The 25,241-nt window shown below is 51.6% G+C and overlaps 1 protein-coding gene across 4 annotated transcripts in view; it reads left to right on the top strand.

Moving 5' to 3' along the window:
• Positions 1 to 2,336: 2,336 nt before the first annotated feature.
• PIK3CD (phosphatidylinositol-4,5-bisphosphate 3-kinase catalytic subunit delta) overlaps positions 2,337 to 25,241 on the top strand; it is a 46,189-nt gene continuing 23,284 nt past the window's right edge. For 2 of the 4 annotated variants that reach the window (XR_010383988.1, XM_031464012.2), the window contains exons 1-2: positions 2,348 to 2,482; positions 23,904 to 24,022. The gene's annotated coding sequence lies outside the window, so the exon portion shown is untranslated. Of the gene's footprint in view, positions 2,483 to 23,903; positions 24,023 to 25,241 lie in introns of all 4 variants that reach the window. The other 2 variants (XM_031464015.2, XM_031464017.2) reach the window with 2 other exon arrangements.

Below are 25,241 nucleotides of genomic sequence, written 5' to 3'. Positions count from 1 at the left end.
ATTTTGAGCATCCTTGTTTTTCAGATGAGGAAATGGAAGCACAGAGAGGTTAAGCCACTCATCTGAGGTCACACAGCTCCACAATGGCCAGGCTGGGCAGTTTGGCTGCAGGGAAGATGCTCTGTGTTTTGAACCTTCACCACAATTTTCTTGGCCAAGGTAAAAGGGCAAGGGTTTGAGCTGGATAATTTTGGCTCTGCTCGGAAGGAAAGGACTCTCAGCAAAGTGGGCTTCCTGCCAGGACGGGGCAGGGAGGCAGGTGTCTGAAGCCCTTCGTGGAAGTGCTGAGGAAGTGGGCTCCTCCTGTCTCTACCCCTGCAGCCGGTGTTCAGCTTGGCTCTGGCTGCCCTGAGTTAACCCTGCCTGTGGGCATGTGTGGGTGGTGGTGGTAAAACCACTCAAGGTCGAACAGAACAAAGATGCTTATTGCATCTGTGAGAAGCTGTGGAGGCTGGCTGGCTTCTGGAGGGGGAAGTTCTGCAGGAGAGGGTGGCAGGCACAGCAGGAGATAGGTGTAAGGTGTAGAGGGCTCTGAGTGCTTTGAGTGGCCTGCAGTGGGTCTCCTGTCCATCCGAGTTGTTCTCCACTCACCAGCTCTGTCTTTAATACCTGAGATCTCCTTTGCCTCCCATAAAATGAGGCTAAAGGATTTCCCAGGCAGGAGGTCACGTGAGTGACACGTGTTGACTTCCTTACAGCCAAAGTGCCCCTTTTCTGCTAAGACTGCTATTAATTCTCCACCGTGGCTGGTCCATTTTACTTACAATTCAAAAGGAACTTGAAGTAGCTTCCTCCAAAAAACACATGACAACAGTTAAAAATAAAGTGAGAAAGATTGGAAACTGTAGAGAGGAAGGCAGAAGGCAAGTCTGTCGGGAACTTAAGGGTCATGACTACTGCGCTTGATGCTACAGTTAGCCTGAGTTTCCTGGCACCCCAGGCAAAAGAAGGGGCAATGGCCCATGGTTTCATCTCAAAAAGGAAGTGCATTAGGGGTTTCAGGAAAGTGAAACTTCTGAGACTGGGGCATAAGCAGCTTGGTATGGACACAAAAGCGAGGATCTGGAAGCAATTAGACACAGACTGTGTGGTCCTTCAAAATGATTCAACCTTCCTGAGCCTCAGTTTTCTTATCTGTCAAGTGGGGATGATAAGATTTCTCTTAGGAGGCTATTGTACAGATCAGAGATAATGTGTGAAGCGCATCTGAGCACTCGGCAGGCCTCCCGTCTTGCATATTACGAAGCATGAGTTGAATGGCTGTCAGCAAATACATATTCAATGAAGAGTTCTTTCAGTTGAGGCAAAAGCATTCCTCATCTGAATGTTTCTTACAACCACCTCTGAAAACCGGGGAGTAGTGTTTAAATTGCAACCTCGCAAGAGCAGGGCTGGGACAGATGTTCAGAAGCATCAGAACCTGCCATCAGATTTTCTCTCTGAAATGTCCATTTCTCTTCTAGCTTTGGACAGTTATCTCCCTGGAGTGGGCTGGAGACCTCTGCCTGGGACCAGTGGTCCTGGCCTGGGGTAAGAGTGAGGCTGTGGGCCTCAGATGTTGCATTGGAATGGATGTACACTCCTGGAGACAGCCCAAACATTCTTCCCCCTAAGGGATCAGTGGTTCCTCCTGGCTCCTCTACAGATATCAGCTGAGAGACCACTGCCTGCAGCCTAGATCTTAGAAAACTGGGACCACGTAGTAACTCACTCATCTTGCTCAGGTTCTCTCTGCTTTTCTGACATGGGAATAGTCTTTGCTCCTCCCATTGCTGCAGCCAGCACTGCCCAAGCTGGTCCTGAGAGGCCAGGGAATCTCTTGGATAGAAAGAACCCCTCCCCAAGCCTCAGTGGCCTTCCTCATCTGTCCAAGGGAACAAAACAGGGGCTTCACCCCTCTGGCTGGGTTGGGGAGGGTCCTTTAGATCGTTTTAACTAAGCTGTTAACTGGCTCATCCCCCATCACCTCCCAGAAGGATGTGAAACCACTACTGTAATCTTGGAGGGTGCCGGCCCCCCCATCCTCTTGCTCTTGACCCCCTTAAAGCCGGGAGGCCACTCCTTTCCCTCCAGGGCTGAGCCCAGTGGGACTTCCAGTGTGAAAGGCGTGGGGCTTTTATGGACTCTTAGGACCTTCATTTGGTTGTTTTCTTTTATATATACGTAAACTTGTTTTGAAGAAGGGCAAGGTGCAGCTTCCAGAAGCACCTGGAATGATGCCCCTTCAGCCGCAGACGGGGTCGGGACTTGGGGGGCAGGTGGGGAGGGCGGAGAGGCAGAAAAAGCGGCAGGAGGACCTGTTGTTTTTCCTGTTGCAAGTAAAAAGGAAACAAAGTGGGAAGTGGAGTGTGCGGGCTGTCAGCAGGCGGGGCGCCCCCACCGCGCCCCGCCTCCCTCCCTAGAGGCTCACTCGCGCCCAGCGCCGTTGCTTCCAGCGGCCGCCGGCCGAGCCGCCCCAGCCCCTGCCAGCCGCGCGGGACCGGTAAGCGCTCGTCTCTGGCTGCGTCTGGGAGGTGGGGAGCGGACGGGGGCTGGGAACTTCGGGGGGCCGCGGGGAGCCGCGGGACCGGCTAGCGGGTTTCCCCCCGGCGCGTACAGAAGGTGCACCCCGACCCCAAGCGCCCGCCCGCGTCTAGCGAGCCCGGCAAGGGGCGCCCCCCGGGGTGGGCCCCCACCCGGCCCTGGGCCGAGGCTGCGCGCGGCGGCGCCGGGACTGGAGCGCCCCCGGAGCGCTTGCCGAGAGAGGCGCGCAGCTCCCCGGCGCCTGGACTGCTTGCCCCGCGGACGGGACCCGGGAGCTCGCGGGCCCGGCGGCGGGGGACGGACTGCGCTCTCAGCGGCGGTGCGGCCTCGCGTGCACCGGTCGAGGCGCGGGGGTAACGGGCAGCGCTCAGCCGAGTGCGCCCTGCTCCAGGCGCGGACGAGCGGGACGAGGGGGCGCCCCGGCCGCGCGGCGGGCTGCGGGGTGCGCTCCCAGCGGCGGTGCCACCCCCGCGCTCGCGTCGAGCCGCGGCGAGAGGGGTGCGCACGCCTCCCCGGCGCCCTGGCTCTGCGCGCCCTCCCCAGCCCCTGGCGAGCGGGGCCCCTGGCGAGCGGCCCCCCGGCTGGAGAACGGCTGGAGCGGCCGTTGCTGGGCTCGTGGACTTGCGGCCGGTCCCTCTCCGCCCCGCCCCGGAGGGGCCGGGGCCGCCGGCGCTGCTCGCCGCGTGTTTACTGAAGCCGCGCGGCGATGATCAGCCCCCGGATCTGCGGCTGAGCCCGGGTTACGGCGGCAAAACCGCCTCCAGCTTTGCATTTCCGGACTCTTTTTTCTTCTTTTTAATACTCTTACCCGTAATTCAGCCTGAATGAGGCTGTTGCTGTTGCTGCTGCTTCTTCTTTTTTTTTTTTTTAACATCGCGTTTCCTGTTTTTATTTAGAATTCATCCTCTGTACCCCCTTCTTTGAGATCGAGGAGAGGGAAACAGGGAGACCTTCCGTGGGGACCAGGGTGAGGGGCACTGCTTAACCGTTTGCGCTCTGCCCTATTGGGGAGATGGAGGTCCGGAGACCAGGGAAGGACTGATGCGAGGCCTCGAAAAGCGTCCTCCCGGAGAGGAAGCGAGCTGGGACGGGATTTCCGGGGTCGGGGTAGGGGGAGCGCCCTGGGGTTGCCCATGCTAGTGGCCCACTTGCCAGGTCCTCGCGGGGCACCCTTAGGATCTGTCCAGTTTGCAGGTGGAGCGCTCTGGACCCCTCGGTTGACTGAGCAGCTTTCGCTTCGTTCAGGTGTTCCCTGGAAAGGAGGGACCTGCGGGTCTGTAACCCCACCAGGCTATCAAGTGGGGCTTCCTCCTCCGGGGCCCTGCAGAAACCCCAACGGATGCCGCCCTCAGAAATGCCCTGCACAGTGACGCCTATATGTGGGGCGGGTGTACCTTGGAGCAGGGAGCGGGTTCCTTTCTCAGGAGTCTCCGAGGGTGTCACTGCTCCAAAGGGACTTTGAAACCGAGGGCTGATCCCACTGCTCACTTCCAGGAGGGCTGCACACTGCTGGAGTGCCCACAGTGCCTTGGTGTTCTTGTCAAGTGAATGGTACAACAGGAGACTTTACCCCTCCAAAGAATTGCTCGTTTCTACGTGTGTTTTCAGTTAATGTTGGGAGCTGAATGATGTCGTCTCCATTTTCACTGGAAGAAACTAAGGCTCAGAAGAGTTAAGTAACTTGCCAACCCACAGTTTACAATTAGCTGATATAGAATCCTGGTTCCCTCAGATGCCACAGCATTTAATCATCTGGAGGTGCTGCTGCTTGCAAATTAAGGAGGATGTTTCCTAACAGTTCTCTTGATGTGGGGATGGAGGACTTGGGGTGTCCTTTCAGAGCCACAGCGCCTAAGGTACCCATCTGGGTACCATCCTGTAAACCTACTACCGTTAACCACCAGGTGTGATTGATGGGATGTGTGGGGATGGAGATTGTTCAGATTTAGGAGGCTGCCACCAAACACAAGGAGACAGGAGTAGAACTCTCTCTTCTGCTCTCTCTGGAGCAGAAAATACCAAGCCCTTAGCATTTCCATGTCCTGCTGTGGTTTAATTCCTTGACTTCAGGATTCTGCCTGTCCTGGCTCATGAGGGCACTGCAGAGCCTGTGCTCAGATTGATTCTCTTCTGGTGCTTTTACAAGTTCCTCCAAGTACTAGAAGATACTCTGGGATTCGGGGGTGGGGTGGGGAGGTGGTGTGCTGGGAGGGGGCGGGGGGGATGGTGTGTGCTCTTAAAATGCACTTGGCAGTTGTCGCCTCCAAAGACAGTCAAGCTTACCTCCTTCTGAGCCCCACTCCCTTCACCTTCTCCACCCATGTTTAGAAACAATGCTGGCCACTCTGCGAATATAAACGTTTCTGGTATTAGGGCAACTGCCCCAGAGGGACCCCTGGCCACACTGATGTCCCCTTTCAGTGGGATAAGCTGCATTTCTGCAGCCTTGATCCATGCCCAGGAAGGGCGCATAAAGCATGTCTTTGCATTCTGCTTTGGGCTCCCCCTTTTTCTCTTGCTTTATTACCTTTGGCAAATATTTACCAAGATCCCACTGGGGGCCAAGGAGCTGCTAAGAACAGGGCGGGCAGGCAGGGAGGGTACCAGCCTCTGTCGGGGGTGGGGGGTGGCTTACAAGGCACAGACAATCCACAAATAGAGACCGACCTCAGACCGGGTTAGCTTTTGTGCCCAGTGGCACCGCTGTGTCAAGGGAGAGAGGAGGGGCGATGAATGGGAGTGTGTGAGGGATCAGTTCCTGCTTCAGCTTGTTTTTCAATTGCACAGTTAAAGGGAGAAGTGAATGTGCAACTTATGAGGCAATTCCCTGTTGGCTGGCTTATTTTTCAAAACCATTTTTGTTTAGAGAACAGTTCCCTCCCTCCCTCCAGCTGCTTCTGTGGGTCTGATGGTGGGGGGCTTGGGGCCCCTCCAAATGTTTCCTGACCGTGGGACCTTAGAAAAGCTCTTTCAGCCGCTCTCCAGGGGACAAACACGTTTCCCAGCAAAGCTGTTGGAGGGGCGGGTCCAGAGGGAACCGCTCTGGGAGAATCAGGGCGCGCCGGTGCCCTGGTGCCCTGCTGTCCGGAGTCGGAGTCAGACACATGTGGTAATTACCCGCCCGCCAGCCTAGTTTGGGGGGAGGGGGACACACTCTCATCTTTGTGCCAGTGCCAGTGTTTCATAAATGACAGTGTTGCAAAACTACTCCTTGCAGCGAATGCGAAAACTGAGTTTTCTTTCATTTGGTTGGTGGAAATCCCCTACAATCATATCAGAAATGCTGTCAGTTTCAAGATGGAAAAAAAATTTTTTTAAAAACCCAGGAACCTCCCTCCTCACTCCTTCCTTGCGACAAACATTGACTTTCTATGGGTCACACCAAAATACGGCCCGCTCTCCCCTCACCGAGGGCCAGAGGTTGGCGCTGCAAAGGTTCCCTTTCCTGCCTCACCAGCTTGGTGTGTGTGGGAAGCCACCACTCCTGCCCTCGAAGTGGCAACCTCGTCCTCTCAGTGGACGGTTCTCTGGGCTTCTCCTGGAAATGAGTGCTTTCCAAGGCCGCCTACTTGCTGAGCCGGAGGGAGAGTGATCAGAGTGATGGGTGTGGCTGTTTGTAAAGTGGTACTTCGGTTAGCTTCTGTTTCACTCACTTTGGGGGAAATTGCTTTCCACTTAGAGAAAATGCCAGGGGAATGACAGTGGGTGGAGGTGGCCCCGGGGAGGGCAGGGGCAAAGGAAGGAGCAAGCTGCCCCAGTTGGATTTTATGTCCTGGAGGGACGCTGTGTTTGCTTCTGGTGGCTGTTGTAACAAACGACCACACATTTTGTGGCTTAAAACAACAAAATTTTATTATCTCACAGTTCTGGAGCCCAGAAGTTCAAAATCAAGGCGTCAGTAGGGCCTTGCTCCCTCCAGGGGCCTACAGAAGAATCCTTCCCGCCTCTTCCAGCTTCTGGGAGCTCAGGCCTTCCTTGGCTAGGGGAGCACTACTGCCATCTCGTCTCTGTCTCCACCTGGCCTTCTCCTGTCTCTTACAGGGACACTTGTCATTGGATTTGGGGCCCGCCTGGAGAATCCACGATGAATTCATCTCAAGATCCTTAATTACATCTGCAAAGACCCTTTTCCCGTATTATTCACTTTCCAAATAATTCACAGGTTCTGGGGGTGAAGACAGACATCTCTTTTGGGGGCCACCATTCAGCCTACTGCAGATGGACGGCAGTGTGTTTCTTTTGATACTTTCTGGGGAAGGTTTGAGCACAGTTATCTTTGCAGGAAACCCATTGCTCCCTCCTTCGGCGATCCCACCGTGCTTCCCATAGGTGTCATTAGGCAAGGATTTCGGAGGCCCCAGAGGTCTCTAGCCTCCCTCTCCCCCTCCTGCTCCCCTCCCTGCAGCTTTGTGAACTGGAAGCCACCTTAGTTGCTCGCTGCTAGCAGCATCCCGCCTCGCTCCCCAGGGTCCAATAGCAGAAAAGATAACTGGGGTTTGGAAGGACCTGCCTGCAGAGGACTGCCTCGGCCCTCTTCCTCTTCTCTTGCCCTTCCTGACCTCTTCCTCTTCAAGGACAGCCCTTTCTCTACTCAGGGCTCCCTCCCAGCTGGGGCTCCCTCCCCTGCCTGGGGCCACGCAGCCCCTCACTTTTTGGAGCTTCGTCTGCTGAGCAGCCCCAAGGCTTGGTTTCGCTACTGTGTCCCCATGTCCTCCTCCTGAGGGGCCGCCGTTGTGGAGTGGGGCTGGTGGTGCTGGAAGGGATTTGGGGAGCTGCCCCTGCCCCCTCCCCATCATGGAAACTTGTAGGAGGTGGGGGCTCTCTGGGAGGGCAGGGCCACTCTCCTGTCTCCTCCTCCCTGGTTGGGCAGGAAGGACATTTCTTTTCTTCGGGTTGTGAAATCTGGGAGAAGTGCTTTCTTACCAACAGGGAAGCAAGATCACAGCTCTGAGATGGAAATTGTGAAAGTCATTTACGTGTGGGTGGGGTGGGGCGGGGCGGGGTGTGGCGGTGGTGATGGGTGGCTTGCCTGCCACATGGAAGAGAAAGTACCATCTCTGGGGGCAGCCAGGCTAGATTTTCATTGCAACCACTTTTTATCTGCTGGGTGATCTTTGGCAAATCGCTTAACCCTTGCAAGCCTCAGATTCTCCGGTTGTAACAATGGAACGGCAATACTACCACCAATCTTTAAGATTTCATAGATTCGCGTGTAAAGTGCCAGGCACGCAGCGAAACACAGCCTGTCTGTAAAGGGGCTGGTGTATAGAGTGAGCCGTTAAGATACGTATTATTACCTCACTATCCCAGCACAGCTACTGCCAGTTTGGGCATCTTTTCCATTTTTTAATGTGCATTTTTAGTTTAATTGTAACTAATAGGCATGTGCTTTTTTACTTTAACTTTTATGTTTCAGTTGTGGTAAGATGTACGTAACAAAATTGACCATTTTGACCACTTTGCAGTACACACTGCCCTGTGGCATTTAGCGCCTTCATATTGTTATGAACCATTATGACCATCCATCTTTGTCTCGCAGAATTGAAACTCTTTTCTCATTAAATACTAACTCCCCGTTCCCCTCTCCCCCTCCCCCTCCCCAGCCCCTGGCAACCACCATTCAGCTTTCTGATCTGAATTTCATTACTTTCAGTACCTTATATAAGTGGAATCACACAGTATTTGTCCTTTTGTGACTGGCATCATGTCCTCTAGGTTTATCCACGTTGTAGCAGGTGTCAGAATCCCCTTCCCCTTTAAGGCTGAATAATATTCCAGCGTATAGATGGACCACATTTTGTGTATCTGTACATCTGTCGATGGACACTTGCATTGCTTCCACCTTTTGGCTGCTGTAAGAAATGCTGCTATGAACATGGATGTTCAAGTAACTGTTCATGCCCTTGTTTTGCATTCTTTTGTGTATGTACCCAGTAGTGTAATCGCTGGAGTGTATGGGAATATGGTTGATTTTTTGAAGAGCGAAGCATGTGCTTTTGTAATTTGCTTTTTTTGACTTAACATGAACACATTAGCATTTTCCCACATTGCTTCCTAACCCAGCCATCCTTTTTAGCGGCAGTAGAGGTGTCCTAAAACAGGGACACCATCATTTTCTTGGGCATCCTCCATTGTGGGACATTTATGTTGCTTCTAGACACACACACCCCGCTTTTGAAATACTGTAACGGACATTTTCAGGCATCTGACTGTTCCCATATTCAAGAATTATTGCATCAAAGTCACTGACCATTTTTATGGCTCTTGGAGCTTAATGGTTTTCCAAGAACAACTGGACTAGATTATCCAGTGATATTTGATAGTTTCACAACACTCTTGCCAGCAGTGAATAATATTGGAAAAAATATTTTACCAATAGGCTTAAAAGGTAGTCTGCTTAAATGTGGGTTTTTAAAAAATTGCTAATGAGGTAAAGTAGCTTTCTTTTTGGTTGCTAGCTGGATGTAAAGCATTCGGGTTGCTGCAGTGTAATGCAATAGTTAAACCCTTGAGCTCTGGAACTGAATGGATTCAGATTCAAACTCTAGCTTCCCCATGTCCCTGCTGTGTGACTTGGGGTAGATGAGTTACCTTCTCTGATCCTGTTTCCTCTCTGTACAGTGAAGCTAATGGGATCTATTCCTTGGGCTGTCTTAAAGATTAAATGAGATAAACTAGATGGTGAACATCACCTATCATAGTTGATACTCACTAAATATTAGCTGTTAATGTTATTATCATTATTTTAATTTAATGAGTCTCCATTCACCCTCAAGAGTCACCTTGTTTCTCTAAGGAGAGATGGTTTACACTTAAGCCAAAGGGATTTGGGTTAAGCACAGGGATCAATTTTTCTGCTGTAAAGGTAGCCCATCCTCGGAGAGAGGTGGCAGCACCTCTCTGTCGAAAAGGACCACGTCCCTGGCTTTCTGGCTGGATTTGGGGGTGAGCCTCCTGGGGGCAAACACATGAATGGATGCTGGGTGATGCTTACCACGCTGAAAGCTGAGAAGGGGCTGGGATGGGCAGGGGGACCTTCTGCCCCTGTGGTCCTGTAGCCTCTGTAGCTTGGAAATGGGAGTAAAAACTTACTAATGGTTGAGTCTGGAATTCATCCCGGTGACTATTTCGCGTCCACATCCAGATACTCTTTCATGCAGTTTGTGAAACTGAGGCAGGTGTTTCAAGAGGGTGACCCCAGGGCTTTGGCACCAGCTTGGGTTCCTGCCCACAAAGCCTGTTTTTGCAGCCTCTTAGGGTAAAGTGCCTCCACTCGCCTCAAGTGGGGCTCAGGCGAGGGGGACGCCAGCCTGACACGCAGGTGTTTGTCCATGCTTAATGTGTACGTTTTCCTCTCTGCTGTTCACCTGTGTCTGAGGAGGAAGTTGGTAAAACCAGGGTGTTGATCTCAAATAAACAGCTTCATGAGAAATTTCTTCTAGGGGAAAAAAACATCAAGAGCTCCCATCATTTCCCCTCACCCAGCCCTCTCAAAAAATTCCATGAAAAAAACGTTTCTCAAAAAAAAAAAAAAATTTCTCCTGTTCAGACCCAATGAAAAGAGCAAAACCACACCTCCTGTTGCCAGCGGCTTCTAGGTCTGGGAGCCAGATCACCGCATCACGAATCTTTTCCCCTATTGTGTGGTGTGAAGAATATTTGAATAATATAGGCCATCTGCTGTCATTTGGAAACCGGAGGGCAGTAAGAGCAGCCCCTGGACTAGCTCACCTGGCCTGGCCTGGCCTGGCAGGTGAGAGCAGCTTGCCCTTGAGGTCTGCTATCCAGTGACCTTGGCTGTGGCAGTGGACCCTGGGTTGGCCCTGTCCTGTGAGCTGCAGCAGCGAGCAGGGGTGCCTGGCTGGGCAAGCTCCGGAGGCAGGAGCCCTTGTGCTGCAGGTTTGTGGGAAAGTGGTTGGGAGATGGCGGGGCGGCTGGCAGTGACCTTGACCCTCATGGACCGTGCTTCTCCCAACTTTCCCACCCGCTCCTCCCTCCAGAGGAGATGGGATTGCGACCCTAGCCTGCAGCAGCCCACCCCAACCATGACCTTGCTTTGAAGCTTCAAGTTTTATTTTTAACACTAACATTGATTTTACATCCTAGTCCATGATAATCCATGTTTATTTTGCTATGAGGACTGTTTCTCCCTTACTTTTGAGTCAGATGGATGCTCTGGGAAGATGTTTACGTTTTCCCCTGTGGCTTCCGCTGCTCCCAGCACAGTGTCTCCAACTATGGTTTGAAAAACATGGATTAGGGCAAAATAGTGATTAGATTAGACGCAATTGTGACAGGAAAATTCTAGTCTCTTAGGAGCCCTTTTATCCTATGTGATTTATTGGTTGAGTAACTGAAACTTTGGTTGGGGTAGATAATTATCAAAATACAACACCTCAAATCTAAGCATTTTATTTTAACTTAAAATATATCAGTGTACATTGGATCACTGATGTGCTGATGGAAGGCCAAGAGCTTTTTGTTTGAGTGGGTTTATCATCCTTGCATAAATCCTTATAAATTTTTATTACCCTCCTGTCTTTTACAGTTGCTCGGCTCATTCTAATTCAATGAAAACTTTGTTTTAGTGACTTCTCTTTATTGTTTCTAAAGCATTCAGCTCCTTTTTCATGGAAAGAGCTCTTTCTTTTCACACCCGTAGTTCACCTGCTTATCCACTTACCATGTTGTGTAGATGATGAAGGTGGACGACTGGCTTGGGGGTATTTGGGCAGAAGCATAGCTGACTCTTGCAGAGACCAGGGCCTGGCGGCTGGGCACCCCGGGTGGTCAGCACACTGAGGCCATCGGCCAGGCTGTCTTGAAGAGGAAATGGAGAACACATTACCGCCGATTCGTAGAAGTTCAATAAGACATCAGAATCACAGAGCCTGGGTGAGAGGCGGGGTTTGACTTAGAACTGCCATCTAAATGACACCAGCCCCTCACCCTGGGAGGAGCATGGCAGGCTCTGGAAGGGAGGCGGTTCACACCAGATTCTTTTTCTGCTGATCCAGTCAGCAACGTTTGTGCTATCAGCTTGGCTGTTGGCCAGCTCGGAATTGCCACCTTCATCAATCCAGCTTGCTATGTCTTTGTCTGACAACAACAAACACTTCTGTAACACCCACTGTGTGCCAGCAGGTGAACCTAGCACCAAACAAAGTGTTATGGGCACTTTGTAAATTTATTATTACTGATTTATTCCTTTAAGCACTCTTGTGATCTCTATTTTACAGAAGAGGGAACTGAGGCACAGGAAGGTTGAGTAACTTACCTAGGTGTTACCGACTAGGAAGCGGCAGAGCCTGTTCCTGACTCCTATCCTGCGCTGTCTCCAAATGTGGCCGCTTGTTTTCCAGGAGGAAGCGTTCAGTTGGGGCAGGGAAATCTGGATCTCAGGTTGGAGGAGGGCTGAGGCCTCTGGGAGTCTGTTGGCTGTAAAGAGGGGCTCCCCGCCCCGTTCTCACCTGTCTCCTCTGTCTCCAGCACTTAGCTGGGGTCCAGGCAGCCTTTCTGTTCTTGCTGGTCCTTTATGGACCTGGCTTCCTGGGCTCTGCTCCTCTACAGAGAGAGATGCCAGGAGGATGCAACTTCTGGCACCCAGCCTGACCCCAGTCTGCCCAGCGTGGTGCCCATTCTCCCTCTGTCCAGAGGAAGCAGGGCCTGGCTTCTGAAATCTTAATTGCCTTCTTGCCCAACTCTTGAAGCTCTTGTGGGAAGTCCACCGAATGGTCCTCAAGCTAGTGAGTGACACAATCAGGGCAACAGGACTCAAGTGTCTTCTTGGCCGGTGGCCCAAATCCAGTTCCTTTGCAGTGACCCAGGAGAGAGAGTGTGGTACGGTGGTAAGAGCGGGGCTCCAGAGTCAGCCTGGGTTCACGTCTGCCTTGCCCCTCACTAGCTGTGCAGCTGTAACTTCCTTGAGCCTCACTCTTCTCCTTTGTGAAACAGAAGGCCTGCCTTAGGGGCTTGTAGTGATGATTAGATGCGAAAATGGACACAAGGCACCTAAAATGTGCCCGTTCAGGGTAGATCCTCAGTGATGGGGGCTGCTTTCTGTGGCCCCAAAGACGGGCCTGAGAACTGAGGAAGAGGCTGTCATTCTGAACTTATCCCGGGGGCTCCCAGGGCAGAAGCAGCCTGGAGACCTGAGGTTGGAAGGAGCAGGTGTGGGGACACCTGCCAAGGAGAGGCTGACCTGGTGATGGATGATGGAATGAGGTGCTCAAAGGTCTCTGTGGTCCCCAAGGCTTACAGGTCACCTGCAGATCTGGGCTTTCGTGACAATAGAAGAGAAGGACGTAAGCCCACGGCCGGGTGGGGAAGGGGCCTGAGGCCGAGCCAGGTGCGGGGTGGCCCGTGGCAGAGCGGCTCCCAGGAGAATGGAGGAAACTGCCAAGTAGCTGAGAGCCTTGTGACGTTATGACCAACTCCACTGCCATCCTGAACGCGCACGCGCGCGTGTGTGTGTGTGTGCGTGTGTGTGTGTGTGTGTGATTAATTTGGGGTCAGGACAGAAGAGAGGAAGTAGAGTTTGCAATTTTAAAAGATATGATTCGGGGGTCTTGAGATGGGGGTGGCCTACATCTCCCCGGTGTTATAGGCTGTGATTTCCTAGCTTATGCATGCCCACATTTTCAAGATGTGCCCTATGTGTTTTATAAATGTGTGTGCATGTATACTATATGTATTTAATTGTATAGAATTGATACAAGCTAGTTGTGAAGTTTGTAAGAAATACAGGTTTGCCAAAGGAAGGAAAAACATCCATCTTCCATCTGCCTAGAACTCCACCACTCAATGGTTTCTAACCTTTATTCAGATTTTCTTTTTTTGGGGGAGGGGTAATTAGGTTTCTTTATCTATTTAACGGCGGTACTGGGGATTGAACCCAGGACCTAGTGCCTGCTAAGCAGGCATTCTACCACTGAGCTATAAACTCCCCACCTTTTTTCAGATTTAAATCCTTTTGAAAATCTGCTGAAAAATCATAGACCTTCTCCCCAGAAAAAGGTGCCAACGAGGACATTTCTGTGGGTACTTTCCTTGGCCTCCTGGGTGTCCCGGGTGCGTCCTAGGCTCTGCACTGAAGGGCTGTTTGGGTTCTACCACTGGCTTCTCTGCCTTGTGAGATTCTGACACTGAAACTGACCTCAAAGGCCAGAGAGGGGCAAGGGGTTCCGACCCCCCTGAAGCCCCTGTGAGACACACTTGCCCGACCACGTGTTCAAGGTCTGCTTTGAAGCTGTTTCTATTTCCAGTCTTGACTGCTTCTTAGATACGATGTATAAGCGTACTCTGAGCCATTTAAATCCTTCTCTTTGACCTAAATTCACTGCTGCTTTTGGGGGCTTTCAGCAGGGACCAGCTTCCTGAATCATGTGACTTCGCTGGAGGACTGGCTCACTTGAGGAGGCCACCCATCCTTCGGGATGGCTGCAGCCTGTGGTTTTGTGCCCCCCCCGCCTTCTGTGTGAAGGGCCTTGGCTCCGGCAGGTGGGAAAGCCCACCCGGAGAGCCGGCTGTAGATAACAGGTGGCTGGAATGGTCCAGGCCCTGCATTTTGGACTTCACGTGGCTTGAGACCCTGTAAGATTAACAGGCAGGCCCCCTTTTGCCAAGTGGGTAGGCTGGCGCTGAGCAGCCCACCACAGCGCCGAGGTGAAGGTAAGCCTCCTTGAGACCTTAGCACCGTGTTCTTTGCTCCAGGCACGGGGTTGGTGAGCACCCCGAGGCCTTCCCTCGTCCTGGGGGGCGTCATCTGCCCTTGATGCCACTCCCCGCTCAGTGACCTCACCTGGTTTCCTCTTCCCCCTTTTTTGGTATCACAAGCTTTGTTGAGATATAATTTACATACTACAAAAATTCATTTAATGTATACAATTTAGTGGTTTTTAGTATATTCATGGAATTGTGCCGCTGTCACCACAATGGATTTTAGAACATTTTAATCACTTGAAAATGAAACCTCATCCCCGTTAGCAGCCCCTCCCCGTCCCTCCTCAGGCCCCCCAGTGCTAGGCAACCACGGGGCTGCTTTCTCTCTGTGGACTTGCTTGTTCTGGACATTTCAGATGCATGGAATCATACAGGATGTGGTCTTTTGTGGCTGGCTTCTTTCACTTGGCCCTTTGCCTCTTCTCTAGAAATGTGTCTGACTCATAATCACAGTGGAGGGGTTGTTGGTCCTGACTGTTTATTCAGTCACAGGTATTGAGGGCACCCCTGCTATCCTAAGCCTAGAGCAGGTGCTGGGCCACACAGCAAGGAACACAGCAGCCATGGGTGGTGTATTAGTTAGCTATTGCTGTGTAACAAGTTACCTCCAAACTTGGCAGCTTAAAACAACAAACACTTACCATTGCACAGTTTCCGTGGATCAGAATCTGGGCTGCAGGTCTATGTGGCTGAGACACCTGCCAAGGTTTTTGTGGGCAGGCTTCCGTGACTCACCTGTTGATGGCTAGATATCTCAGTTCCTTGCCATGTGGGCTTTTTCATACAGAAGCTTGAGTGTCCTTCCAACATGGCCTCTGGCTTACCCCAGAGTTAAAGATGAGAGAAAGAGAGACAAAGACTCTCTTGGGCACAAGACTGAAGCCCCATGCTCTTTTATAACCTAATCTTAAAGGAGACCTGTCATCACTCTGCTATATTTTTTTGGTCACATAGACCAACCCTGCTAAAATGTGGGTGGGGGCTGTACAAAGGTGTGATACCAGGAGGGGCAAGTACCTGGAGACCGTTTCATGTGGAGACGGTCCTTATGAAAGCCAGGACCCAGCTGGCTCATTCAGGAAGGGCCTCCAGTGCTGCTTCCGAATGAACTTTGGGTCAGCTCTGAGTCCTCTGGGTTCCTTGCTCTATTGCAGCCTCTTCCATCTTTCCCTACTCTGTATTTATAACTGGGGACCTTAACATGTAACCATATATAGCCTTGAACTTCGTTCTACCAGATCTAACCACTTCTGTTAGAGTAATTTTTACAAATTCTTTCTTCGGGTGTTTGTGAATTCCATTTGCATTTCTATCAAATTGGTGAGCCAGTTTTTGAATTTCCTTTCATTCCTGTCATTAAGAAGGGTATTGACTAGAACAGGACCGCGACCCCTCCCAGTAGTTTTGACCATTTCCCACCAGGGCACTGGGTCACACCATCCAACAGAGCCACCGGAGACCCCTTCTTTTCCAGGTGGTTCATTAGACTGTCTTGAGGGGCAGGATTGGGTCACGATAAAATAGGCATATCACGCATAAAAAAACTGAGCCGTGTGCCCTGTAGTGGTGAGTGATTCGTTGTTAGAAGCAGCCTTAGTTGTTGGTAAAGGTGGGTTCTGATCCCTGCTCTGCCACTTACTGTGTAGCCTTAGGTAAGTCTTGGGCCTCAGTTTCCTTAAGGAGATGATGACAATAATTACTTTGTGGGATTGTTTTGAGGACTTAATAAGGTAATCAAAGTTCTAGGTATCTGTTGCTACATAAAAACCACATCAGATTTAGAGATATAAAGCAACCACTGTTTTGTTTGTTGATGGTTCGCTTTTTGATTATTCCTGTGCTCCTACCACGTGTCCAGCCCCATGCTTTATGTTTTGCATCTATCTAGTCTTTAGGACGCCTCCATGATTAGCAGACTTATTTTACAGATGAGGAAATTAAAGCGTGGAAGTGTCAGGTGACTTACACAGGGTCCCCTAGCTGAGGTCACGTGGAGTGTCAGACCACATCGGGCTGTTCCAGAGCCTGAGCTTTTAATCGTCTCATATCCAGATGTCCTCCCCTCAGTGTTCGGCCTCTTGGGTTCTGTACTGCAGATGAAGGAACCGAGCAAGGCCAGTGAGGTCAAACCCCCTAGTTCATGGTCATCTAACTAGTCGATGAAACAGGAACGAGGACACAGGGACCCTTTCACCAGCCCATCCTTCCCCTGCAGGGACAGGGGCTCCTCAGATTCCAACAGCAAGATTTGTCTTGGCTACTCTGACTGTCAAGCAGTTCTTCCTCATGTCAGACCCACATCTTTCCTGATTTAATTTATGCTCATCTTCTTTGGCTGAATCTCTAAATAGGCCTTTCTCTAGTCTGTTTGAGCGACAACAACTGTTTTATTATGTGCATGGATTCCATGGGCCAGGAACGCAGACAGGACTTGACAGGACATCTTGGCTGTGCTCTGGGATGGTGATGTCTGGGGTCAGCAGGGGGGACTCTCAAAGGCCTGCCCATTACTTTTGTGAGCGGGTGGAGGGAGGGCTGGAATCACCTGGAGGGTTCTTCACTCATGTCTAGTTGCCTGGGCGGGGATGAATCAAAGGCTGGGCTCAGATGGGACTATCAACCTGAGTGCCTGCACATGGCTTCTCTTTCTGGCTGGGGCCTCATCGCAGCATGGCAGCTTTGGGTGGTGGCACTTCTTTGATGCTCAGAACGTCAAGAGCAAGCTTTGGAGCTTGGTTCCAACTGGCAGCTGTATGGCCTTTTATGATCTAAACTCCCAAGTCACTTAGCATCCCTTGTGCTATATTCTCTTGGTCAAGGAAGTCCCAAGTCCACACAGATTTAAGGGGAGGAGACATAGATGCCACCTCGATGAGAACTGGCTGCTACGTTTTAAAAGCTTCATGGACGATGTAAAGCATTTAGCGTGGTGCCTCCCATGTGGTATGAGCCAGAAAATGTTAGCTGCTGTCCCCTCTGCCGTTGCTGCTGTCATTTTGGTATCTCTCAGGTACTGATCGCTATGGATCTGACTGTGAGACTCAGGCAAGCCCCCTGCCCCCCACCACCGTCTTAACTAAATTACCTTTAAGCTGCAGCTCTGTAAATATATTTGATCAAATATTGCCAGATCCATTCTTTTTACCTTCTTCAAGTTTAGACCCAACTTTTAAAAATGCCCTAGCCTTAGTTGAATTTTCTTATTCTCAGCGGCTTCGCAGACACATCTAGCGCTTTCCCAAGGAGATTCCAGAAAATGGGTTTCGCGAGTCCCCAGGGCATCTTTCATGAGCCTTGATGTGTGACTCACACAATCCCCTGTTGTTCTGGCACCCAATTTATCCCCTTACTCTAATTTTCTTGGAATAAAAATTCACAATTGACCTTTTCCACGAACAAAGGAATAGCTCTTCTTCTCTAGAATGTACAAAAAAGTCCAAGACATCGTGTCCTCCCGCGAGGACCACGTGGGAACGGGAAGCCCAAAACTCACAGGAAGTGGTGGCAATGAAATGCAGCGTATAACCGGGTGCCCCACCACCAGGCGCGGCTAGAAGCCCCCTGCGTGCGTTGTCCAATCGATCCCACCTCTGTGGGCCAAGTCAGTGCTGTGTGCTGGTTCTTCTTTTCACAAAGGAGGAGACCGCTCTGGAGAGATTAGGAGACTCATCCAAATCCAGGTCTAACTCCAGGGCTGGTGCTCCTACCTTTCGCCTGGAGATTCCCTGCAACCACGAATACTTTGGGCATTGCATTGCAGACATGAGCATCATTTTTTTAATCTGCAACCTCCCAGGTCACAAACTCTGGAAGCCTCAGTTAAGGCAGACTTTTTTGGTCTTAGCTTGGGGAATTGGCAAAAAAAAAAAAAAAAGACAGAATCTCCAGATTCTAATTAACTTTGCTTTTTTAACTACAGATGAGCCACTTTTTGAGTTAACTGGGGGTGAGAGACTCTGAGATTAGTGGAAATCTGTAAAGATGGCAGGGGAGCAGGAACTAGACACTCTTGTAATTAGGTTCCCTCATCCTTGTGCCTTAAGAGGAAAAAGATCAGGGGAACAAAAGGATGGAGGATTATGTGAATAACTAGGGAAACTGTCTCCCCCTCTGAGGACGATTATTTTCCAGAGTCCTCCTGTGCCTAATAGAACTTAAAACCAGCATTTAACTGGTTTCATTTTGGTTCTTGTTAGTTTCATCTTATTTTTTTCCCAACTCCCCAATTGGAGCCTTCCTAGTCTTGTCCCTACTCAGCTTCTTATCTGACCACACCTACAAATGCTAGGGAAGAGAAATCATTCTCCTTCTACCCTTCTAAGTTCTTGGCTGAGGGCACCTCCCTCCACCCTGTAATAAAAAGATTAACAGGAGAAAAACATATAAATATATATGTACATACAGAAGCCCCCCCCCCTACAATATGAAGCTCCAAAATATGAAACTCAAAGAAGTCACCAGAGCAGGAAGCTTTTATACCTTTTAGACAATTAATTTGTGAAGAATTGACAAGACAAAGGGGACTGGGCTAGGGGTAGTAAGTTAGTGAGGAAGTACCAGGTTTGCTCGTACACACAGCCTCCTTGGCTCTAAGTTCCCTGTCACTGGTAGTCAGGATGCCTCCCACCTTCTGGTGTAAGGAAGGTACCTTTCACGTGGGAGATTTATCTCCTGCTTTCAGGGGACAGAGAAGTTCAGAGTGTCCTTTGTGCACTGGCTGTTTCTCAACTACTTTTATTCAAAAGAATCAATATGCCAAAGTGGCGTGCTTGGGGTTGAGATATCCGGAGCCCCTGGCAATGCTGAGTGCCAAGTGTGAGGGGGAAGAGCCAAGCAGAATCCCAGGAAGGCTGGCCGTTGGGATGTCACTGCGCAGCCGAGAGGAGCTGACATTGCATCAGCGAGCTTACCTGCAAGTGGAAGGAGAGACAGAAGTGGGAGTGACGAATGGAGCAAATAAACTTCCCTCCTCCAGGCCTGTTGCCTGTAACAAGGGCTCTCATGGGTAGGGAACAAAGGCTCATCTGATTTCTTGCCTCAAGCGTGGGAACTTATAAAGAGGAGCCACTCCTTTTGGCAACAGCTAGTAGAGGAGAGGGAATCAAATTTCCCTATTTATTTTTTTCTAACAGCTGTGAAACTATTTCTCCACCAAACGAATCTATTGATACCCTCACTTGTATTTCAGAAAGGACTGAATATACCTGAGCTTGGCACATGGAAATCGGGAGACTTTGATTTTCCTTCTCTCGCTGCCACTAATTAGTTGTGTGACGTTGAGCAGGCCACTGCATCTCTTTGTGTCTGTTTCCCGTCTGTGAGAGCAAGCACTCCTTCAGTGTTTAGTGTACACGCCAGGCATTGTTCTCAGAGACTTTCCATGTATCTGAATTAATTCACATAATTTGCTCCCAATTTATTACACTGTATACCTTTCCAAAATTTGTCAGTGCAGTTCCAGGACATCGATGACTACAGGTGGGATGTTTTTTGTGGCTTTTGCCATTTCAGAGAAACTTGGGTTTTTCTTTTGGCTGCAGAGGAAAATAATACCCCAATTTGAACACTGCTGATGGGGACCTGTCTTTGAGCTTGACTTTCAATCAGACGCAGGCTGGAGAGAAAGGGCCCCTGGGAAGAAGGGCAGACACCTATGGAGGTGGGAACCACCAAAGCCTGTCTGCCCCTTGGAAAATCTCTTTGGTAGCTTGGCCCTGTGGGGTTGTTATCCTTTCCAGGTTTGTTAGGGATAACACCCCTCTCCAGTCAGAGTGGCTGTCAGAGAGCCACTCCCAGCCTCTGTCTGCCCACCCAGGGTCCAGCTGTGAACTTATTTCTCATCCTGGGGAAACCTTGGTCCTGTGGGTCAAGGGCGGTCCTGTCTCTCCACCCCTACCCTGGGGCTGAGTCCGGGTAGGAGCAGCTGGGGGACAGTCTTCTGCTGCAGGCTCCCCTCCCTGGGAGTGAAGGGGAGGGTGGAGGAAGCCAGCGGGTGGAGCCCTGGGTTGGGTGCAGGGCGGTCCCTGCCCAGTGGCCCAGGCTCCGCCTTCTCCGGAGACTGTCAGCCAAGTGCACAGCCGGCTGCGCTGTGTGTGTAGACAGTGAACTTCAGTGTGTATCTGTGGTCCCGGCGTCTGTGTCATTGTGTGTCTTTACATACAGTAATTGTGTGTGTGTTTGGTCTCTTGTGACTTAGTGTGCATCTCTGTGTGTTTTGTTTTACTTAATTGTGCTCGAGTGTGTGTGTGTGAACGTGCATGGAAGTGTATGTCTTTGTATGTCTGTGTGACGTCTGGGTACGGGATCCTCCTATCTGAACCCCCTTTCTCTTCTTGAGATGTCTGGGGCGCCCGGATCCCTGACCCTGACAGGAGTGCTGGGGCCGGGGACGCAGAGGTCTTCGAGGTCCCGGGACCTCCTACGACCCGGACGCCTGGTCCGCGCATCCCAAGCTTCTTCAAGATTCCCGGGAGCTTCTAGCCGAGTTTTTCTCCTTCCTCTCTTCGCAGGCTTTCGGTGACGCTGGTGGGGAGGGAGGCTCCTCCGGCTAGAGTGGGGGCCCCTGCCTTGGGCACTTCACCTGAAACACTGGATGGAAGTGGTGTGGAGACAGGTGGAGCAGTTAGGACCACGGAGAGCTGTTCCTCACATCACTTTCTTCCGCCCCACGTCTGTCCCCACCCCCACCCCCGCCCCGGTGTTACACTGTCAGTCACTCTGAACCTCACATTTCCCTCCTCTCGTGCTCCACTGTGGCAAAGGTTGAAGTCCTGGGCTGTAGACCCGAAAGAACATTCGAGGAGACCTGGGACATTGCAGGACAAGAAGCATGTAAGCCCGTTACCAAACCAAAGTGGTTCCAAAGCTAGTTCTGCCGCTAAGAGGCTGTGGGATTGAGTGCGGATGTGTGTTTAAGTTCCTTGCCCTCTAATCTTCAGCTTTATTTACAACCCGAGGGAGAACAATACCTACCTTACAATGTGATGCCTGGATAACAACTACAGCTCATGGGCAAAGTGCAGGGGGATTACCGCTCTATTGCCCGCATGCTCTGCCAGCACGCATAGTTCATTGTGATGAATAGGTGTAACGTGAAAGTCCCGGGTTAACCCACTTATTTTCTAAATCTGACATGTAAGGGGAACTCCGATGAAAAGGGATGCCCAGCGGCCAGGAAACAGCACGCACACTGGATTTGAGCACAGAGCCCGGGATGGCCAGTTACTGGGGTGGCCACAGTCCTCGACTAGTGACACCGGTCCAGTGTCCTGCCCTTTATGGTGATTCCCTGGGAACCCGGAGCGGAAAGCAGTTTGGCAGACGACCAGCCCTCGCTCACTTTGCAAAAGGCATTTTCTATCCTCTGGTTAACAAAGCAGAAGTGGGTCCAGGGCCAGCATGCGCAAGCGGTCGGAGGTCCAGCGGAGTCTCGCGGCTCCCGGCTCCCGGCTCCCGGCGCAAACCCAAGCAGCCAGCCCAGGACAGCGGGGATCGGGGAGGATTTGTAGCGGCGTCCTCGAAGCGCGGATCAGACGCCTGCTCTCCAGAGCTTCGCCTGGCTGGGGCTGTGAGAATTTGCCTACAGTGCCCGCACGGCGGCGGGCCCCGCCCCAGACCCGGGGACGCCCCGCCCCCTGGCCCCGCCCGCGCCGGCCCGTTGTCCGGGCCCCGCCCAGGGCCGCGCCCCTCCGCGGATGCCCCGCTCACCGGCTCCGCGCCGCGGGCCTGCCCTCAGGCCCCCGCGGGCCCCGCGCCACAGCCCGGAGGCTCGCGCCTTCCTGTCGCCCTGGGACCCGCCCGCCGCGTCCCCTGGGCAACCGTCTCCAGGGAGACCGGGCCCCGCCCCCGGCACCGACACCCGGTACGGAGCCCACCTGTGCGGGCGTCTGCGGGGTCCCAGTGCCCCCCCCCGTGCACGCCCCGCCCAGCGCCGGGCTTTGTCTGGCTGGGGCGATTGGGGGCCCGGGAGCGTGGGGGTTGGGAGAGGCGGGCGCGTTCCTGGGGAGGACCAGACCCCGTTCGGGAGGCCGAGGCAGCGGGCCGCTCTCGCGTTGTAATTCTCTGGTGTGGGCTTTTCTCATCCCGCTGCATCCCTTTTATGCTTGGGGGGCCGGGAATCCCGGGTGTCCCGCTACCGCCCTTGATGGGATGAGCTGGGCCCTCAGCTGGGCTCCGGATGAGGACGCGCGCCTATACAGGGCAAGCTGTTTACTTGTCAGGGATCGAGCAGTTGCGGTGCGCGCCTACCCCTCCCCCTGCCCTGGAATCGGGACGGAGCATCCTGCGTTCTGACCGTTCCTAGCATTGCCTCCCAAAGCTTTGCCCTTGAACCCAGTGGGCTAGAGGGCGGCAGACCCAGCTCCTGAGGTCCCGGTCAGCATGAGAGCCAAAACAGAAGACGTACCTTCTTCCCGGGGAAGAGCCTCCTCCTTGGCTGCCCTCTTGTGAATTCTGTCCCGACTCCCTATTTCCTGACCTGAATTCCTAAGGACTAAGTCCTTCCTTGCTTCTCTAACTCTTCTTTCCCTCGGCTCCATCATGCTTTCTGCTTTGTCTTTTCACGTTTTGAAAGTGCTTTCTCTGTGATCCTGTCTCTTTTCCCGGTGACTGAGCTGATGTTTTTTGGCCTCTTGTTAATTAACTCCATTGGTCAGCAGTGGAAGTTATTTCTTTATTAGCTCTTGTCGCTGACACTGATGGCAGTTCCTTGGGAAGTCTTTGCCATCCTTCCCTGCATGCTGAGTGGAGGGACCATCCAGGCCCATGTTCCTGGGCTCTTGCAGCGGGGTCCATAGGGTATCCTTCCAGGGATTGGGCTGGCAGCAGCGAGAATTCCAGCTTGGACCTTGGGAAATGTGTGCTTGGAATGGCACCTTTTCCAATGGCTTCCTAGAACTGGGCTTTTGTCTCATGGAGCAGTCAGTGGTTTAGGTTTCCTGCTCTTCAGGGAGCCCTTTGCAGCCTAGCCGGGGGTGGGGGTGGGGGGGGTCCAGGCAAGAGTCTTCTGCTGTGCAGGTAGCTGGGGGCTGGGGGAGTGGGTTGATACTGGAGGAAGGGGCGTGTCTTGCTGCTAGAACTCAGCTGCCTGGGCTTCCGGAGCTCAGGTGTCTTTCTCTCTCTGGGGTCAGATTATTTCCCGTAGCCGCCCACAGTTGGGGAAGAAGCACCACAGATGCAGTGAGTGGGTGGACCCCTCCCCACATCCCCTTCCTTTTTGTCTCCAGCATGCAGGGATGAATCTTCCTTTATGATGTGATTTGGGTCTTGAGTGGGGACCTCAAGTTCACAGACCTGCTTTTTGCAGCCGTTGAATGGAACTCGAACCCAGACTTGGCTCAGATCACTCACGTTGCTTTCAAAAACCAAACAAAACCAACAAACAACTCTCAAAATGATATGAGTCATCTATATGTATATAAATTCCTGCTTTAGGCACTGGAATTGCTCCTGTGGTTTGCTTCAGTACCACCAAAGGGAGCTGGGGGTGGCATTGACACAGATGGTGAAAAAGGCCCATCCAGCACAATGTGACTGGTTTGCAAAAAGGGAACCTCAGTGAAACAGTCGCTTTTGAACCAAAGTCCTGTAAGAGAAGGCACAGAAGGTTTCTGAGACTCTCTTTTAAAACATTTTTTTTCTTTCTTTCTTTTTTTTCCCAGACAGATAAGGAGCTCAGAGTCAGGCAAGGGCGGAATGATGCTCACTGATTCCAAAGCATCTTTAATCTGCCAGGCAGAGGGGCCTTTGCTGCTGGTCTCTCTTGGACCATTCCAGAGAGGTAGGTTGGGCAAAGGAGGCAGTATGGGGGTTGGGGGGAAGAAGAGATGCTATTTCATAGATAGGTTAAGAATTTGAATGGAATCCATCCTCCCTGACTATCTAGCCAAAAGAGAACTTCTCTATAGGACTAGAATGCCAAAAGGGAGGGAATGATCCAACTTTGTGCTAGTTGCCGACGAGGAGGTACATGAACTGGACCTCAGCCAGCTTCCCAAGAAAGGGATGCTGTAGCCTGGGAAGGAAGGGATGACTTTGCTCAGAGGAGTCCTGGAGACCATTATTAAGCTGCAGCATTTGGTATTTGACTTACGCTATTCATGGCAGACTTAGGCTGGCTTATTTGGGGAGAGAAATATTAAAACATTTTTCTGAAGGAAGTAGATTGGATTTCCATAACTTGATATTGTTTCTCAGGGAGTCCTTAGGTGGGGACATTCTGTTCCTCTAGAGAGTTGGCAGTCACTGTACCAGTAAAGGGACACTCCTTGTAACCTCTAGGACATTAGGACATTAGCTTGGAAGATGAATGTAGTCCTTTCAGTGTGCAAATGAAGAAACTGAGGCCAGAGACTGACGTTGGCTGAGTATTGGCTAACTATCCCCCTTTGGTGTCTGGGGGTAGCTGGGTAGCCGGTAGCAAGGCCCCAGGTTGGTAGACCAGCAGTCCCATTTGCTGGCTGTGTGGGTACATATGTACTGTGGGTGTACAGCGCTGTCCTCTTTACATGGATGCTTGGGTAGCTCCCATCCTTTCTGATGGTTTGGGTGGGGTGTAGGGGTACATCATGGTGTCATCTTTGGAGGCTTTCTCCCCACCCCAACCTCATTTCTTCTAGATCTTCATCGGTACTTTCCAAACATCTTTGTTAGTGTGGATCTCTTTTAAAAGATCAAAGTATTAAGCAGAATTTTAACCTATAAAGCAGATAAAAAGAGTGCCACTGTGGTCCAAGTAGAGACTGGCCCAGAACTCCTTCTACTCAGCACCCTGTCCTACCCCACCATCTTCTGAGGGCCTTGGGGTGTTTCTGTGGAACCCCAGGGCTCCCTGGAATATAGATGAAACCCATGGATTGTGTAGACCTGTGTTGGGGGATTAGAGTTTCTTATTAAAGAAACTCCAGGAAAAAAATCTGGAATTGAAGGAGTTTCCACACTAAGAGTCTCAGCACAATGAATGATAAAACATCCATTATGACAAAGTAAAAGATGTTCTA

This window comes from Camelus dromedarius, chromosome 14, assembly GCF_036321535.1.
Source record: "Camelus dromedarius isolate mCamDro1 chromosome 14, mCamDro1.pat, whole genome shotgun sequence".
Lineage (NCBI taxonomy): Eukaryota > Metazoa > Chordata > Mammalia > Artiodactyla > Camelidae > Camelus > Camelus dromedarius.
This window is presented reverse-complemented; position numbering and strand designations above follow the sequence as displayed.